The sequence below is a fragment of the Rissa tridactyla genome, chromosome 3 (genome assembly GCF_028500815.1).
Source record: "Rissa tridactyla isolate bRisTri1 chromosome 3, bRisTri1.patW.cur.20221130, whole genome shotgun sequence".
In the NCBI taxonomy this organism is placed as follows: domain Eukaryota; kingdom Metazoa; phylum Chordata; class Aves; order Charadriiformes; family Laridae; genus Rissa; species Rissa tridactyla.
In genome coordinates this window covers 18,919,578-18,939,158 of record NC_071468.1, presented here as the reverse complement: position 1 = coordinate 18,939,158, position 19,581 = coordinate 18,919,578, and the positions used below count along the sequence as shown (strand labels likewise).

The 19,581-nt window shown below is 44.1% G+C and overlaps 1 protein-coding gene across 4 annotated transcripts in view; it reads right to left on the bottom strand.

Annotated features, from left to right (window-relative positions):
- The window catches only part of CHGB (chromogranin B), a 109,541-nt gene that overhangs the window by 83,679 nt on the left and 6,281 nt on the right, over nt 1-19,581 (bottom strand). For 2 of the 4 annotated variants that reach the window (XM_054196394.1, XM_054196389.1), the window contains one exon: nt 14,163-14,274. The gene's annotated coding sequence lies outside the window, so the exon portion shown is untranslated. Of the gene's footprint in view, nt 1-14,162; nt 14,275-14,995; nt 15,590-19,581 lie in introns of those variants that run through there. The other 2 variants (XM_054196390.1, XM_054196391.1) reach the window with 2 other exon arrangements.

Genomic DNA, 19,581 nt, shown 5'->3' with positions numbered 1-19,581 from the left:
GACAACTGTGCTGGATCCCAAGTGCTCAGCTTCACACGAATCTCTTTTCTAGGTAGAGAAGACAGCAGCCTTCTGCCTCTTCTTCACCACAATTCTGCCTGGAAGTTGCACAGAGACCAAACCACGATGCCAGTCACTGTGGCTTTGCACTGCAAGACATTCATACCCCAGCCCAGAAGATGGAAGTCAAATGTTTCCAACTGTAACGATGACTGAGCTGACAAGAAATGCTGAATTTTTGGAATGCAAACATTTTGGAGGAAAGTTTGAGGTTTTCAAGATTTTTTTTAATCATCCCAAGGAAAGACAGTATACAAGAGGGCTTCTGATGCATGATCACAGCATCAATAATGAATCTCTGTAAGAAAAACACTATTCCCCAACTACACCAAAGAGAAGAAAAAAAGGCTTGGTTACACCCCAGAAGCTCCAGCTAGTCTTCTGGTTCTTCTGACGCAGGCTACCTAGAGCTCAGCATCAGAGGGCAGGTGCTGCTTATCGCAATTTTTGCTGCAACTCTGAAAGATTCAAGCCAAGAGTTCATTCCAAATAGCAGCACTGGTAGAGGCAAGCAAGCCAAGAGATTTGTAATGTGTTTTTAAAGCCAACAAGGAACTAAAGTGATTGCATTTAGGCCTCCAAATCACTGCTGAAGCTTATATTTAAACTGAGCACAGGGTTTTCATATTTTTAATGCAAAAAGCTGGAATGGTTTCTACACAGTACCCATTTTTACTTTTGTACTGTGGTTTCTCCTTACTAGAGCTAATGTAGCGTTCTTTCTCTATTTATCCTATGGTGAAAAGTACTTGTTTACTTCTCCAACTGGAGGTCTGTTACACAGGCAGCAGCACAAGCCACTTGAAGCTGGGAGCTCGACCAGCTCCTACGTTGGCCACATGGAAGTCTGTGACTTTCTCTTCCAGTGTCACAATGTTGTTCAGAAAGCAAGCCAGCCCCTCACTCGGGTGCATTAAGTGGTTTTCCCTACTATGGCAAAACTGTCACAGCCAAACCATGCGTGTCTGTAGCTCAGAAGGGCCAAGCAGGTATTTTTACCTCCATTTGAGCTTTTATATCAGCATTAGAGCAATGGTATATGTAATTTTGGTGGGAACTGTCCCTGAGTCTAAGAAACAGCCACTCCACCTGCCAGTACTGTACTGCTGTAAATCAGACACTTTGGGTAGCCAGGACTGCTCAGGAGGTCGGTACCATGTTGGGATACGGCGTCCGGGCACCAGAACCGGATCTCCACAGAGCTGTAATTTCCATGACTCACATAATTTAATATGAACTCACTGGCAGGGTATCCTGGAGTTACTAAATAACAGCAACTTCCCACAGTTAGGAAATAAATCTTGCCATTTTAGAGCACAGTATGTTTCATTTTACAGAAATCAAAACAACTACATGATTCTTGCAAGACCATTGCTTTGGCAATACATACATCCTCTCTTCCTTCATTTCCTTGCCACCCCTACCCCTTCCAGTCCCCCTCCACCAATTTTTGAGAAGACAGCTGTTGGCAAAGCAGCTTTTGTTTCCTTTACAATATCCTCATTATTCCTTTAGAAAATCCTTTCATTTCTTGAATAAATTAAGAAAATATTTAGAAACTCAAGGTAACAAAAGTGCAAAGCCACAGGAACCTGAGAAAGACTGGGAGGGGGGTGTGAATTTGATATAATAAAAATACTGATGTAGGTTTTTGGTTCTATGTGAAAGGAATTCCACCTTCCACTACCCTCATAAACATCATGTCTCATGATGCTTCCCTCCCACTCCTAAACTCTGCACTGGCATTTGCTTAGCAGTACCCTGGCACTAATACAAGTTTCCATAGCAAAGGATGTTAAATGAGACTTGAGGAACTACTGAGGACTGAAAGGCAACTAAACCAGACATAAAGCAGCACAAAAATGCAAAATGTCCTTGGAATATCCCTCCTGGGAACTCCCTGTTAGCACTGAGAGATGGTGTGAAAAATATTCCCTTTAGAAATCCTGCCCTAAGTAAAGCTATAATCCACAGTTAAAATAATCCACAGTTAAAAATGCCAGACTAGATCTGAAGTACAAAACTGTGACTGTATCAGAACAGATGTTAGGGACAGAAACCCTGTTTATCCTCATAAACATCAAATCCATCCAAAATCTTATGAAAACCAATGATAAAGGGGTAAAACTTAAAAATCTATGGGACTTTCCCTGCAGAGCTTTAAGTGGAGCACTGAAACCATTGGCCATCAGAGCTCGAGCTGGCATCAGCTGGCATGATTCATGGACTTCAGTATAAAGGCGGCTTCAGAAATGAATAAAAGCTCTATTTACAACTCTTAATGCCCCCTAAAAGGGCTTCTGTGTAAGAGACCCCCACCTATATTAGGAGGAGCACCACTCAAAGCAAAGTTTAACCCTAATGGCAGCAGAAAGAAGATACTCCATCCACAGGGAGATAACACAGTGATGTCTCCTTGAGCGCCCAAGCAATTTTCAATCAAAACTGGCAAGGGGGAGAAAAAAAAATTGACTTTTAAATTTTTTTATAAAAGTAGCAGGCCTAATGCTCCTTAGTGGATGGGATCTCGCAACACAGAGAGCTCCTATGACGTTTATAAGGGTGTATACACCTCCCCTCCACATGTATTCCAATACCAGGGCTGGTGCTAGTCTCTGTGCCACTCAAGCTTTGCACAGAAGGGAAACTTGAGTCATAAGGAGTTAAAGGTCTAAAGAGACCATGGGGATGGTCCCAGCGGGAGAGCCATCCCAGTTTTAAACAGGGGTAGTGGTACCGAGATGCCGGCAGAGCGCTGTACCCTCACATTTGTCTCCAGCAACTACAGCATCAGGTCCAAGCCCAGGATTATACGGGATCACTGCATTCATGATTGCATCTCAGCCCCCTCCCTCGTGGTCCCAGGGCTGTAGGGTGCCATTTCACACCATGGAGCCTGTTTCACGGCTGGTTGCCACCAAAACCAGCAGCCTCACCCTGTTCCTTGCACCCACTACAGTGTTCCTCCAGCCTCTTGGTTGAGCCAATTCAGTGTGCAGGACCACCAGCGCAGCTTTTTTCCCTCCACAGGAAGTTAGTTTTGTGACAGCTAAACCAGCTTACTGTGGAGCACCAGAGATGGCACAAAGGATTAGAGGGGCTGAAGAACCAGCTTTGGGGGAAGAAGATCTTTGGCACTGGGGAACAATTTGATCACCTCCAGCATCTTGCAGGACCTCACTCTTCAGCACAGCAATGATGTCTCCAAACACTCACCAGCCAAGTGCTCTTGCTGGATCATTGCTGGTGGGCAAACCCCAAGGGCTAAGGCCCTGCTGTCCTGCTTACACCCTGTAGTTCTGCTTACACCCTGTTTTTACCATGGCTCAGGGTATCCATGCTACATGGCATGCAGGAAAGTGGATCATAAAGTCTGCTGAAGGCAACAAAAACCCCTCATTCCAAACACCTTGGGTTCAACTTTTAACAGCCAAATCTTTAGGAGATAGGTTGCTGAACTGTCACAGGTCTGATAAACCCTTCATCAGGGAACAGAGCACAGCCAAATCTGCCCCCTCTGCCTGAAAATGGCCAGGGACTGAATGCTGAAGCAGCACAGACAGGTCCAAACCAGAGCCACTTGCCCCTGGTCACAGGCAGTGATGCCTGCTCCAGAAGATACACAGCTACATTGGGCCAAGAAGTGAGCAAAGGATGGACTTCCACAGTCCAAAAACTGGTGCCAGCAAACCCCTTGCACTGAAGGCTGTGAATTGATCCCAACAGCTGCTGAAATTTGCCTTTCCCACCTGGGGTACCATCAGAGGGACAAAAATTCACCATGCAGAGATTGCTCCTTGTTCCTGACTGTCTCTCAGCAGGAAAAACATTACCTCATTCAGGACAAGCATGAATGCTAATTCATTAATTTGAGACTTTTTAGTGCTAATGGTACGTTTACGTGCACCTGAATCAAGTGAAGTGCAGTGGATTTTTACATGAGCACTATTAACAATTACCCATCCAGTTCCCTTGTGTAACAACAAGATGCAGCATTCATATGAATTTTCCCCTTGAAAGGGCATTTTTGTGTCATGTAAGCCTTTAAAATTACAGATAAGGTTCCATCTTCCCAAAACCAAGGACTAGCATACAACTGCCTCCCACCAACACATGCTGTCTCTGTAGGGCTCCAATTCCTCCCTCAGAGGCCTAGCACACTTTAAATTAAGCTACACTCCCTCTCCCAAAATAATAAAAAAAAAAGTAAGATGACATATTGTTTACATGGTCTCTTGCCCATTAAGCTTTTAGGCTGTACATGCTGTCTTATTTTAAGTCTGATTCAAGACAGTCATTTTACTTCCCTGCCAAGAAATAACTGACCGTTGATTCATTATACTGAATGCCAAAGAGACTAGCAATCCATAATGATACAATATCACGGCTATTTTTTAAAATGTTTTAAAATACAATTTTTAGACAAAATTAAGCCCAGAAGACGGTTAAGATAATGCATTGCATACCTCTGGGGATGGTATTCCATTTATGGACACAGCCTCTGAGTTATTGCAGTCATTAGCCTTGAGCAGTGACAGAAGTCAATACGTGACATGTCAGCATAAACTTTAAGCAGGCAGACATGCATAGGTACTGGACGGACTGGGATAAGATATGGACAGGGAGGGTAAGAGTTGTACAACTGGTTTTAATCAATGCGTGGACTTTTGCGTTGATTTTTTACTAGCACAGAAAGTCAGGTTCACGGGATAAGATGCTCTTTAGCTCTTTCCCCTCCCTGCCCCCCATGACAGCATCAGAAAGGGGCAAATACCTCAATCTGTCCGCTCTTAGCTCCAGTGCATCCCATACTGCAAAGGGTGTTTTCAGAGCACAGACCTGTCCTTCCAGCTGCCCCATGTCTAGACAAAGGCCAGAGAGGTTGCTTGCTGGTGGAACAGCGTGCAAGCTGCCTGAGAGCCAGCTGGTTTCTGCTGAGGGTTCTTCTTTCCTCCCACTACATGGGCTCGTCAGTCTTGGCAGTCACAAATCCACAGGCTCCGCCCTAGGTCTTCCCGCAGCACATGCCAACAAGCGAGATTGTCATCATATGAGTATTTGGTTGGAAGGGACCTCTGGAAGTCTCTATTCCAACCTCCTGCTCAGAAGAGGACGATTGCCAGTGCTAAATCAGGTCAGCTGCGGCTTTGTCTAGCAGATACTTGAACCCCCTCCAAGGATAGGGATTCCCCCAACCCCTCTGGTGATCTGCTGCACACCTTCCCCACAAGGAAGTTTTTCCCCAGTATCCAACCTGAACCTCCCAAGCCACAATTTGTGACCTTTGCTTCTTGTGACACCATCTGCCACCACCGAGAAGAGTTTGGATCTGTCATCTTTTCAACTGCCCTTCAAGAGGTTGGACGCTACTATTACATTGTCCTTTTGCCTCCTGGCCATGCCAGGACTTTGTTACTGGCACCACACATGGGACATTCTTCACAAAGGAGGTCACCAACAACATCCTGCTGGATGCTTGTGAGCGCTTGGCACCTTTCATCTGGATTCATCAGTATTTGCAAACAAGCCACGTACCATCCACGCAAGTGGGTGTGTGTAGACAGAGCTAAGCAATCACGTGCCTTGAGTCAAGGTGCCAAGGGCAAGATCCACTGCCAGGAATCTCTTAGCAGCTGCCTGTTCAGTTGCCCTGCATCCCTCATGGAGGGAAGGGGTCGGAGATGGTATTTCTTTGAGCTAAGAGGTTCACTAAGCATCACCGTGTTAACTAAAAATACAGAACCTGTAATAAAGACAAGAAGCATCACTGAAGGGTCACTTTCCAGGACCAGATTAGCTCAGCCATATTCACAGAAATCTTGTGCAAGGACATGCCAAAGGAGACCACCATGGAGTTAAGCCTAAACAAGCATCATGGGGCAACGGTCCAGTGTTTGGGAAGTACTCGTGGAAGAAAGGGTGAGAGCATTGCTCCCCATATGGTTGGGGACACCACCACTCAGTACTCCCCAGTTTTAGTGACAGAGCACACGGGGTGCCCTTCTCGAGAGTGGAGGAGGAGTGTGCAAGGCGTGCAGGCAGGAACCAAGAAGAGAGATGGGATGTGCAAGGTAGGACATCAGCAGCCCCAAGGAGAAGACATCTCAGCAGCATGCTCACCCACCTGGGAGGTGAGAGGCGTCCTGTTCTGAAGGTGGTTGCCACAGCAAAATCTTCCTCAAAAAGTGAATGTGCCAAATGAGACCACATCTTGGTTTCCTTAGTGCAGGCACATCACCTCCTCTGAGGGCAGCCAACAGCTATCAGAACAACTAGCATTGCCTTTTAGACATGGCTGGGGCATGTTGACCCACGTGACTTCTAATCCTGATTAGTGTGCACAGCCTCAAGGAGAAGGGATCAGCTGGGCCCTACAACAGGCCAGGCCCTCTTCTCCTGTGCCTCCAGAGGCCAGGAAGAAGGAACTGGTGGAAATCAAACATGTCTCAGGAGATGCAAGACAGGGGACTTGCAGCACAGCAGAGCAGAGCCTGGAAGCTGCTTGCACCAAGGCTACCACAGGGACACAGTACAGCTTTGGTCTTCAGCCACCCCACAGTGCAGAAGGGTGAAGGGGACCAGAAGCAGGCACCAGGAGCATCTCAATTCAGGGAAGAAAGGGAGGAAAACAAGGTAAAATGGTAGAATATTCAATACAGCAAGGGGAAAGGGAACAGCAGCAATATTTAAAATAAAATAGATAAATGAAAGTGGGCAGCCTTCCCTGCCACCCAGGACTCAGCACATAAGTCCTTCAGGCTCTTCGTTGAAAGCCATTGGTCCCTTATTCAGGACAAAATCTCAGCAGCAAAAAGCTAAAGCCTCCCCCAAGTCCAGACACTGATCAGCTCCTTAAGAGAGCTGTATGTGTCTCTCTCTTCTCTAGTAGGAAACTGCCTCCCCTACCCAAATCAGGTGCTAAAGACAGGGCCTCAATGCATTAACCCTTTCCAGCCTTGCTGTTCTTTGAATGCCAACTGGACAACGTGCCTTATGTACATGTTCCTGCAGAAAAAGGAGAAAAGAGATATTTGATGAATCCTCAACAAAAAAGGGTTTCAACAGGATTCAGAAAGGTCTAAACATATTCCCCACCTAGGATTGTGCTGCATTTTAAGGGAGAAGTCAGACCCCAAGGGTGTGTGATCCCTGCCTCCCAGGAAGGAGTCGCCTCAGGCTTCCAACAAAACATTAGGCTGTGATTTGCAGAGAAGGAATTTTATATGGGTTTTTTTTGTGAAGTGACCTAGAAAAGGCTGTGAGGCTCCACTAGTAGAGTGTATAAGCCACCGCTTATCTATGGAGTGACCTAAACAAGGATGTGATGCTCAGCTGCCAGATAATAGTTTGCTTCAGTTAATCAGTGATTTGCAGTGATTCAAACAGAGCTGCTTGCCTGTTGAGTCAATGTTTCACAAAATTTGGGTATAGGATCTGAGTCCCAACCACCTTGACAAAGCTGTTTATGAAAAGGAAGAGATTCTTACAAGACTGTAGTTGACTTGATACACTAATTTTAAAATTATGTCTTTCTGTGCCCTTCCAACTATACTAATCCCAACTGCACTTTGCTAGCTGAGAAGAAAATGATGTAATGCTGAGGAATGGGCAAAGGATGCGATGGTCTGACTCTGCACTACTGTGACCTTGGTAAAGTCATTTCATGTCCTTGTGCCTCAGATTCCTCCTTGTGAAACAGCAGTGAACTAAAACCTCCTTTCTCCCACAGTGTGGTTATTCTGCTGTTCAGATGGCTAACTTTTCAAGACAGGGGCAGTGCCAAGCAAAACACAGCCCATGAAGAATAATAAGGCAATAATCAATGTCCTGCATTCATTGGCACCAGTTTGCAAAAGTGATTCAGTGGTTATAAATAGATGTGGGCCTAAGGCAAGAATCACAGAGGGCCCTGGTTTTCAGAGATGAGGAGAAATCTGCTTTTACATGAAGAGTTTACAGATTATCAGTAAGATAAGTCATCTTTTATTTCCCAAACAAACAAAAAGATTAAATAAAATCCTGAAGTGTGTTATTTTCAGTAACGGGGAAATAAGTCAAAGCAGAAGTTATTAATCTGAGACACACATGATTAAAACAGATCTGGCAAGAACAAAAGGAAGAAAACCAAAGATAGTTATAGTCTTGTTACAGAGATAATGAGTTATCATTCAGGATGCTTCTGTAAACCCAGCACATTTTCTGCGAGGTGAAAAATACTGTCCCTGAGGAGTACAGCTCTCACAATAACAATGAGCAAAGGTATCGAGCTCTGCGCCCACATGCTGGGCGCTGGCTTGGTCACACTACACGGTCCAGCCGGGCTAGTGCTGCTCAGATCTGCCTCCTGGCCAAACAGCAGAGCCCATATTGCCCACCACATGGCCCGAGCTGAGCTCAGCCGTAAACCAGGTGCTTGGTTTGAGCAAGAAGGGCTTTTTTCTCTTCTAACTCAGGTGTGTTCATGAAGAAGGAATTATGTTTGCCTTGGAAATTACTTCCTTATTTCTTGTGTCTTCACTAATTTCTTCTAGGTTGCTAATTTAAGTGCTGTGGATCACATGGGAGGACTCATTATATGACCGGTAATATGGAACCTAAAGGATCCATAACTGGTTGGTGTCAACTTCCCCCCAATTTCCACTTAAGCAACACTTTAAACTAGGTCAGAGCATTAATTAACTTTTGTATGAAATCTCTCCCCAGCCCATCCTGCCTCCCATTGGCTAGTTAATTAAAATCAGCACCAATATTACGCTGCTTACTTTACAGCAAAAAAATTGCTAGTAATCATCCTTTGGGGGAATAAATTAATTATGGGCTACTATGTCTTAATCCTCAGCTGCAGTCCTGTAGCTAGAAGCCAAAATCCTCTCTGTTCTGCTTGGGTTTCCTGAAGGTAACTGGGTCACAGGAACACGTGCCTTGGCTTCATCCTTTGCTGTACTTCAGCTTGACAAATCTTTGTTGAAGATAATCTCCTTAAAACAGAGGCCAGTTTCTTCCAGCTTTCTTGTTGGAAACTGGCTCCCTGAGCACCTTACAAGGATATAGCTGACCTTGGAAAAGTTTGGGTTCATGCTTGCAATGAGCTGGGCTTTGTGTTCGTGGAGCAGTATGGGAGATTCATCTGTCTTTGCCTGAAATGCCAACAGTGTAGGCTCCTGGGTCTAAGTAAACCGAGCAAATTTTCAGTCAGTGGAGGGCAACAAGCATGTCTGACTTGCTGCTTATTACATCCTAAGGGAAACACCTAAACAATTCAGAATAACCCTGTTCTAGAGATCCTTTCTCCTCCCATGATGAGGAGGGGAGAGTAAAGCAGATGCTTGACTGTAGATGGATATTATGGGCAGTGGAACAAATCTTACCCATAAAAGCATCCCTTTCCTCCTGGGTAAACTGATGTTTGTGCTCTGTGCTGTCCCTGGGAGGAGTGTGGCAAGATCATTGCCTGTCTGAGGGTCTTTTTGCCTGTGAGGTGTAAAATATCTACGACGCTTCAGGAAACTGTAGCTGATATTCTTGGTCAAGGAAACAGTCACAGCTTCCCTGAGTACACAGAAAACAGTATTTATAATTAGTGTCTTGAACTGCACTGACCTGGGTCTGGCAGCTCCAGTTCTTCTCCTGAAGTTGGCCAGCCTGGCTGCCACTCCTCCCTTGCTCTGCAAGGATGAGAAACAAATCAGTTGGCAGCTGTTTCCCAGGCACAGAGAGACCATGCTTTTTGAAGTCACCCATCACAACAAGAAAATCTATTTATAAATATCGCTGCCTTTGTTTTTTATGGTGGGAACACAAAAAAAGCTGTTGCTGAGATCATGTCTGTGGGCTTAAATTTGGCATCTGAACCCTTTCCACACCTTTGAAAAAATCTAAGAGAATACAAGATCTTATCACCATTTTAGATGTTGAATGCCTGCAGCTGAACTGCAAAGACGTGTAGACAGACAACAAAAGCAAACAAAGGGTTTGGAGTTTGTTATTTTTGTCTTGGTTTCCCTGCCCCTGTGTAAACTTTAGCCTCTTCAGCCTCTGTCTTCATCTGTTTCCTTCCCCATTGTGTATATCTGACTGCAAGCCTAACTACCTGTGCAAATAACCAAATGAGCTGAATTGTTTGCTGGGAAAAGGTCTCTGCTGTAGCTGCAGTTTCTTTCAGTTTGGGAATTGTGCAGGCCACTCTGGGAACTGTATCAGAAAGCGGTTACTTCCAGTAACACAGACCCATGGCAAGGCTTGTATAAGACAGCACCAATTTTTGATGCTGGTTCTGGTCCATGTTAGAAGTAGAGGGAGTAGAGGGAGGACTCCCAGCTCAACAGGAACAGGACTCAGGTTTTGATTAAAAACAAGCAGAATTATTTAATTCACCATGATACTTTGAGCATTCCTCGAAGTGGTCTTTCCCAATTTTGTAGTCTCTCACCAGCATTCCAGCTTGGGTCAAGAGAAGTATATGATGTTTTTTTAAAACCTATCCCTAACTCATTTTTGTTATCTGGCAGACAACATTTCAGGCCTTATCTTCATCAGCTTCCAGACACTGAGGCACAGTTTCTCATGAGGATTTCTGGCCACCCACTGTGGGCTCCTCCGCAGGTGTGCCCCAGTTGCCTATCGCTCACAAGTATTATCACACCAAGTTAACACCCACCACCGGACCTTGCCAGTACTTGCCATACTTAGGCAAAAATCTGCTTCCTGTTTTGTGATAGATCTGTGCCACTCAACTGGCAAAAAAGTGTGGCAATAAAGTGTCGCTTATTTCCTGACTGGTGAATTTAAAAGGTGAAAGAGCTATTTCATGCTTTGGATGTATGAGGAAGAACTGAAGAGATCAAACAAGATAACTGTCAAGGCAGTAAACTTAGAAACACCATGGCAAGCAGATAGGCGGAACTGGGGATGAAAAGGACAGGTGAACTGGAGGTACTCCCCTGGCTGGCCATCGGCCCGGTTTGCCTGCAGCTGAAGGAACTTGCCTGTGTTGCACCAGAAAACTCCTGGCATTTATTTGAAAGTGTGCATTTTGTGCTGACAATACACTTGAGTCCTAGAGTCAAGTACAATTGATATTGAAACCTGTATGACTGTTACTCTGTAAATCATTTGGGTAAATGATTCTTTACAAGACAATGGGATGGAAGGAACAACCGGACCTACAACCGGGTAGCAGAAACTTCAGTGGGCTGATTGCCCAAGAAACCTGGCTATACTGCATGAAATGCATCCTTAAGGTGAACTTGGCTAACTATAATACACCTCTAGAAGTTAGGATACCCACCTCTGCTTGAAGACCCTCACCCACTGAGTCTGTGCAGTAAAATTAAGAGACACTATACCTTTAATTGAAGATGAGGACAATTTTACACCCATCAGCTTCAAGATAAGGAATTATGAGCACCAGTAAAAAGTTGATAAACAATGGGTATGTTAATTATGCTAATTTACAATGTATAAATGAACGATTGTTTCAATGCTGGGTGTGCTAGCTTTGCGGAGATACCCCCTAGCACACTTTTCTGTGCAGAACTGCTAATAAATAGCTAATACCTCGACTCTTTGTGTTATTGGCTTGTACAGTGGGTAAATGATCCCATGAGTTTTGGGACAAAACCATTTTCTCAGTTCTTCATGTGTACCTGTTACTCACAGCATACAAAGGAATACGTCTTTATGCAGCAGCTCTGGGACTGACTAACACAAATTTGCAGTCAAATCCTACATTTTTCTCCTTGCGAAGCCTTTCCCACTGGTAATTGAAGTCCTAATGCTAACATTCCTCTTCCTTCTTCCTCCTCCTCCTCTCCACAGAAAATTGCTGGCAGTTTTTATGACAGGTTGTATAAATGCAATCCCCTTAAATGGAGAGGAGATTGTATTTACTATAAGCCATATTTTAAAAGACCAGTCCCTTAAGGAAAAACGTGCCATTACTGCAGAGAAGAGATCTGTCCAGGATGAAATAGCTCTGTACTAGGAGTTAAACCCACCTGGGCCAATAGGTAGTGGTAAGTCTTCGCAGAGGCTGTCTGTAAGTCTCTGCAAAACAAGGGAGGCATGTATCTGCCTGCCTGTCGCACGGATGAAGCATGAGCAGGAGACATCGCTGTCTACAACTCATATCCTGATTGCCGTTCTTAAGGCCACAAAGCACAGTGGCCAGGACGCTGCTCTCAAGTGCTGGCCCAGCACAGCTGGAGCCACAGAGCCCAAGTGCGGGATTCAAGTTCTGAGATTTCTAGGAATGGTCTAATGAGATTTACTGAGCTTTCTGGGGTCTAAAAGCTGCCATGTCAGCTTTCCTTTTACCTTTCTTTGAGAAGCAGGTTGTTTTCTTTGTCTATATCCTTGCTCTGGAGGAGCAGAGGCATCTAAGGGGTGCAAGTGGTCTGACTGAGGGGTGAAAAGAGTAAAAATATGACGAAAAGAGTGAAACTAGTATTAAAAGTCCAAAAAAGTACACTCCTCTATGGTGCCATCACAGCAAAAAATATGCACATTATATATTGAGAGGAAGGGGCATGGCGTGCATTTCTGCTCATTCATAAACTGGTTATTGCATATATGTGCCGTGAGGCAGCTCTGGGATTTAGAATGATCTCATCTTGCTCCTGGATGAAACGCAGAACACATTCCCCTGATGAATCAGGGATTTCATTTGCATTTCTTTGTCTATCGAGCAAAAGTATAACATGGAATCTCAAACAAGTGATTTCTTTTTCCAGAGATTTTTACCAAATTCTGTTTACATTACAAACTCAAAATTAACCATTGTTCACCACTTTGACAAGTAAGAAAGAAAACGCACATGCATTTTGGATTTAGAGACTGGTCTTACTGGTTTTTTTTAACTTGTTCAGGAAAACTGCTTCTTCTATTTAAAGAATATTCTATCTGTGCTCTCTGGTCTTCCCTTATCATCCAGCCTTCATACCCCATGCGTCCTTTGCTATCCTTATCCAAGATACTGTTATGTTAGATAACTTAGAAGTGCAATATATGATGTGGCATTTTGTCTGGGAAAATAATAAAGTCACATCTATTTGTTGCAATATGAGTATCATTAAAGAAAAATATAGTTCCTCCCTAACTCTCAGCTCTACAAACTCTTCACCTGTTTTCCAACTTTAAGATTTTATCTGCCTTTGTGCAAGACTTGGTCACACCACAAGACATTTGAAGACATAAAGATTAAACACTTTAGAAGGAAAAAACACAGTTATAAAACACTGATTATCCTAGGACATGTTCTCTTAACACAATAGTTGCAAGGCAATGGCTGATGTAAACAATGATAATTACTTCCTCTTGCCTTTTGAATACAGACAATTGCAGTCAAAGTGATACTTTACTGTTCATAAAGCAGTTCATGTTTACCTGTTTGCACTCTGAGATATGAAACACCCAAACATCAGAAAATAGAATGAAGATCTAGAAAGGAATATATTGTTTCCATTTTCTAAACTGATTATCAATAATATGGCTTGTGCTAGTGTTCAATTTAGACACAGCCATTTCTTGCATCCTTCTTGTGTCCTGGAAAAGACATGGTCATTTAGCTCTACATGCTTTTCCAGATGTAGCCCATCCTTGTGGTGTCTAAGCCACGTTCTGAAATTAATTCCTCTATCTTTGCCGGGAGATATTACTCCTGAATTAACTCCTCTGTCTCCGCAGAACCAGTACCACCTCCCCAGGTCACTGCATAAAAGGTGGGAGCTGGTGGGGCAGAGCTGTTCCCCCACATGTTCTCACTTCCTAAACACATTCCCTGCTGGTATTGTGGGCACAGATGGGAAAAACACTGCTTCTCTGACTTAATGAACTTTTTTTCTTAATGGGACTTTTCTTCTGCAAAGGGAAACCTGCGCGAGCCAGCTCTGAGATCACAGAATCACAGAGGGGTGGAGGTAGGAAGGGACCTCTGGAGGTTATCTGGGGCAACCCCCCTGCTCAATCAGGGCCACCTAGAGCTGGTTGCCCAGGACCATGTCCAGTCCTTGCCTGGGATAGATGAGGAACAGCTGCTTTAATCTGTATAAACATTGGAGAGAGCCCAAGGTGCCAAATAATCCAGCACATTACAGCCTGATTACCTTAATTTCCTCTTCCTTCCTTTCCACGTCTTCCCTGGTCAAGCTGCTCTCCACTTGGCTGGAGTTGTTCTCCCAGTGAAGTGTGTAGCACAATACAGACACAATGGATACACTGCGGGGAAGAGAACAAAGAAATAGACAGCATGACGTGGAGGTGGCAGAGCCAAAGGCTTGGCCCAAATGTGTGTGACTTATCTACACAAGGCATGCAGGGCTCAAGGGAAAGGCTTTGTATTTTGCCATTGGAGCAGATCACGCTTGGTTTCTACCTATGCAGTTAGGAGGCTTTGTCTGAAGCTGGTGATGGGAAGGTGCTCAACTGTTTTGCAAACCCTGGCATCAAAGGAATGTATTCACATGATGTTTCTGCACCTTACCCTGGCATTATGCATGTGACACCAGCCCTCTGCAGTATTGATCAAATTATTTGAAACTGCTGATGGAAAAGCTGTGACTTCACCTCTTAAATTGCTTCCTGGGAAAAGGTTCAGCAGATGCTTTATGGGGCTAGGCGTTCTGCCAGGTGAGTTATTCACTCATGCAGGACTGCCCTGGAGAAGTGGAGGGCTGCAGAACTCACCCCAGCACTCCACAGAAAAGATGGGAAAGCAGACAAATGGCTCCATAATTTGATGTCCCATGTGTCATTGCTTTTCCCCTTTCCAATACAGTGTCAGCTCTGCTTCAGGTATTAAGGAAGGAGGGTGACTGCAGATAAACAACACCCTTGTGTGAACAAACAAGGCCCACGGGGTAATAAGTGTGACCCCCTGGAAATTGCTACCACTTAGGACTGAAGGTCCTTGATTCAGCAAAACACTAGGAACACGCACTCACACTGGCCTTGTGGGCTTTGGTGACTTGGGACGAAGACAGGGTCCTTTCCCCCCATGACAGCTGTGGGTACTGTCTCCACAATGTTCCCAACCCTTGTCCTCCAGGAAAGAGACATTCAATGTGGAGGTCATTAGCAGGTCCCAGAGGATAACAGACCACAGTATTAAAGCCTAAACTAAAGCATACTGAAGTCAACACCTACTCATTGATGGATACAGATATTGCATTAGGCCTTTAGCAAATAACTAATTACTTCTTGAGTTGAGTTGAGGACAGCCAAGTGGAGTACTTGTAGGGGACTTTTACAGGTGCTTTCCAGTTAATAAGTTGTTCACGTGAATAATCCTCCATCATGCAAACCGTCCTACTGAACACAAGGGCTATAATAAGGGCTGCAGGATGAAGCCCTGAGATAAGATGCAGAGTAAACAAAGTATGATATTACAGCCATTAATTAATGTTTAGAAATAGGCAGATAATGAAGTCAGGATGGCCATGAGTCACAAGGCTTCACTGCTTCCTGAGCTTATAAGCAAAACTGCTCTTAGTGCAAAGCCATGGTTCTATTTTTAAAAAGAGCTGCTGTCTGAAAAGTTACCGCTGAGGTCGTAACCTATCTGTAACTGGGCAAATAAAGGTGACATTGTCACCCAGGGCAAAAAGTTTTGGCAGGAGCTCAGTGTTATTCTGTGCAGGTCATTCTCCCAGCTGTCTTCTCAGCTAGTGACAATTTTTCTTTTTATTTTTTAACATGCTTAATTTCTTTTGTGCAGTTCACCAAGAAATTTGAAGTTTACGTCCCTAGGCTGTGCATTTACATTTTCCTGTTTCCCAGTACATTTTGAATTCATCAATTGGTTTCGGACAATATTGACAAAGTAGCAAGGGCCTTTGGGATCTGCATTGGGATCCTCATGGAAGATGTTGTATTGGAGGAATTAGTGACCATGTCTGCCCTGCCAGGCGTCACACACAGGAGTAGCCACTGCAAGGGAACCTGCTGGAGGGCCCCGTGCTGGCCTGTGCCATGCACTGGTGGGTGATATGAGAGTGGTGACAGTCCAGGCTGTCAGGAGAAGATAAATGGTTTTGTTCATTATGCAAAATAAAAGGCACCACAGCATAGATAGGATCTTCACAGCAAGCCAAGGGAAAATCCATCCAGGGTCTGTCCCACCTGAGGGGATGTAAGATCTACTCACTATCTATGTTCCTATTTTTATTCAGTTGTATCGAAATAGCTATTTCATTGGTTCATTTGTTGCTGGGCTTTTCTTACTGAAATCTGGAAAGAGCCCTGCACCATTTTGCCCTCTTACCCTCCCAGTGGCACAAAACAGGATCGTAATGTCCTAGGTCAGGAGGTGCACAGTCAGGACAGGAGAGGCAGAGCTCACGTGCCACTGCTGAGGGAAAGCCTGCAGCATGACATTAGTCCCACACAAGTGGGGAAGAGATGCTGATAGACTTTTATCTTCATAGCGTGTAACATTTAATTTCAAAACACTTTTAAAAAAATGTTTTAACTCAGTTAATAACTATAAAAACATCTCTGATCAGCGCAGTTATTTTGTGCAACTGCGTGAGCTGAAAAAACAAGATAGCTTTGTTTTGCCTCTAATAGTTTGCAAAATGCTTTCTTTATTGAAACAAAAAGCATTTTTTTAATATGTATTTCTGCAAAAACATCTGCTGTTTGTGAAGTTATTTGACAAAACAAGCCATAACTCTTTATTTAGACTAGAAAATATTAAAGGTCTGGAGCATGTTGCAAAACAAAGTAAATAGAAATAAACAGGAAATAAGTGACTGAGGAGCCACAACATATTAAGGTCAGTTTCCCTTGCTTTGGCTTTAAATTGTATCCTTTCCCATTGTATATTTTTTTCCAGGAATTTTTCTGTCTCTTTTTTTTGGTGACTGCTGCTTTTCCTTTCCTGCTTTGATTGAATCATTCCCTTCCCTCCTTTTGAGAGTGTGAAAAAATAAACTTTTATCTTGGCTCTGAAGCTGGAGGTGATGATTCCTATGCACGAGTCACAAATTGTGTTTCAGAATATGTCAAATCCTGGTTCATTTACTATCTTTTCAATTAATTCGATTTAATTCAGCCTGACCTTTGGCTTAGTTCAGGATCCTTTGCAGAAGATCCATAGGATAAAGGAATTAGAAAGCTAACGTAACAGTTTGTTGAGGCAAGGCGGTCCCCTTGTCTCAGAACCAGCCTACTCCGTTCAAAACCCTCCCAGTATTTCCATCCCTGGGTAGAAAGAATGGGATTTTGGAGGTGCCTTTTAACGCTCATTCCCTATAAGACTCTTCATTTCAGACAGCATCAAAGAGCCTTTACAGATTTTGACTGCATACACACAGTCCTGGGATCTGGGCCAAAAAGAGAAACCCACTGAAAGATCACATTTGCTTTTGTTGTTTGTTTTTCAGGATTCACTACTCTAAGAGACCTTATTGCAGCCTTTCAATACTTAAGGGTGCTGATAAGAAACATGGAGAGACTTTTTACCAGGGCGTGTAGTGATGGGACAAGGGGTAATGGTTTTAAACTGAAAGACATCGGACATAAGGAAGAAATTCCTTACTGTGGGGGTGGTGAGACACTGGCCCAGGTTGCCCAGACAAGCTGTGGCTGCCCCATCCCTGGAGGTGTTCAAGGCCAGGCTGGATGGGGCTTTGAGCAACCTGGTCTAGTGGGAGGTGTCCCTGCCCATGGCAGGGGGGTTGGAACTAGGTGATCTTTAAGGTCCCCTCCAACCCAAACCGTTCTGTGGTTCTAATTCCACTGAACAAAGGTGGCTGCTTAGTCTCCAAAAAGTCTTTGGAGTGTTATATGATCCCTTAATACAGTTCCTGTTCTGAGCCCCCAGGATACTAGAATTCTGGTTTGTTTTAATAATGTTAAAAACTGGATAAATTTTTAAGGAGTATAACTTTGGAGCAATACTTTGAAGGGAAACAATGGAAATAACTACAACTGCATCTTGTTCTGGAAGAGAGCAGGGAAATGGCACAGGCTTCCCTTTAACATTAAACGAAATCATTTCTGTGCTCTTTACTCCTCATGCTAACACATTTATTTATACCTTAAGAATACGAAAGTTTTGTAATACAGTGCATAACTGGCCCATAACTCAACACTAGATTTTAAAGGTAAATACTTTTCCACTGTGGAAGCAGATGGGTGCTGTTTATGGAGCAACACAGTCTCAGCGCAAGGCAATAGTTAAGGAAATTGGTAGGAGCCACAAACTACCTCCCTGCAAATCAGCGGGATTTTTTGCAGCCCAGAGAAATGCAAGGTGCAACAACAAGATACTTTCTGCCCAAATGGTCTTCTAGAGTAACCCATGTGACTTATGTCTTCAAGTGACTGATAGTCACATCTCAAAACAGTGCCCCATTTCTTGACAGTAGCACCCAGAGTGAATGCACTTGCTGCGTTTTGTGGAGTGCTGGCCCGGGTTCAGGATGACCAAACGCACTCTGGCATTGCAGCATAGCTCTTCCTCACTGGGAGCCGTCCCCACAGATTATTTTAATCATTATTTCACCTGATGTCTCCCCAGGGCCAGGTCCCAAGAGGAAGAGTTGCAAGACAGCACGGAGGGTTACTCCTTCAGTGGTTTTCCAGCCACACGCAGCATCCCTAGGTCGTGACCAGCAGCTGAGTTTTGTGGCCACGATCCTGCTGTCAGAGCTGACAGCACCAACAAAACAGAGCCTCGCACATTTTAGTTAATCAGTCCTCGGTCTGTCTGTGGCCTGTCTGCAGCTTTATCTGTGCTGCCTTTGTACACAGGCTTGGAATCGGGCCCGTCTCCTGGCACACCTTGACCTCTTTTTGGTCTCTCACGGCTGAGAGCAGCTGGGGAGATTTTCAGTACTCTTCTGTGATTCACAGAAAAGGGATTCACACCAACCAACAAGCTACCTTTGAGATCTCACTACCTCACACCAGTTAAATCCTCGATTTTGCAGCTTTTATTTTGTTACCATTAGTCCTGGTACTCTTTTTTTGGTGAGGAAACCAACTGATGCTCCAATAAATTTTTTACTGTTTCAAAAGTTTATCTATCCTTTACATGTCTGGGGTGAACCTGATAAACCAGTTGCTGATGCTGTTACACAAATGCTATGCGTTGTTCAGCTGTACAGCATGTCAGTTTTACCACTGATCTTACATTTTCGTAGTGGTTGCTCTTATAACTAAAATGCAAATGGCAAACTTGTGAACAGCTTCATGAGGAGACAACCACTGAGGAGAACTGTCAGACTCAGTTGGAGCAACAACCTACTTGCAAGTAAATCTGGATTTGTAAAACAAGGGAGGTTGTCATCTTCAAAGTTACAAACATCTGTATGTATCTGCAGAATTTTGGAGATGGGAGTTCTTCCTTCCTTCCAGCAAGGAGAATAAGAGCTAGAATTGCTCCAAAAAGCTTTTTTGGTTTGTATCTTGTTAGCCTTAGAAAAAAAAAATATCTGATTTTTGGACATGTTCAATGCTATGGACAGAATAGGCACATTCTGCTACAAGAGCTATTGACTGAGCGTGACAGAGACAGCC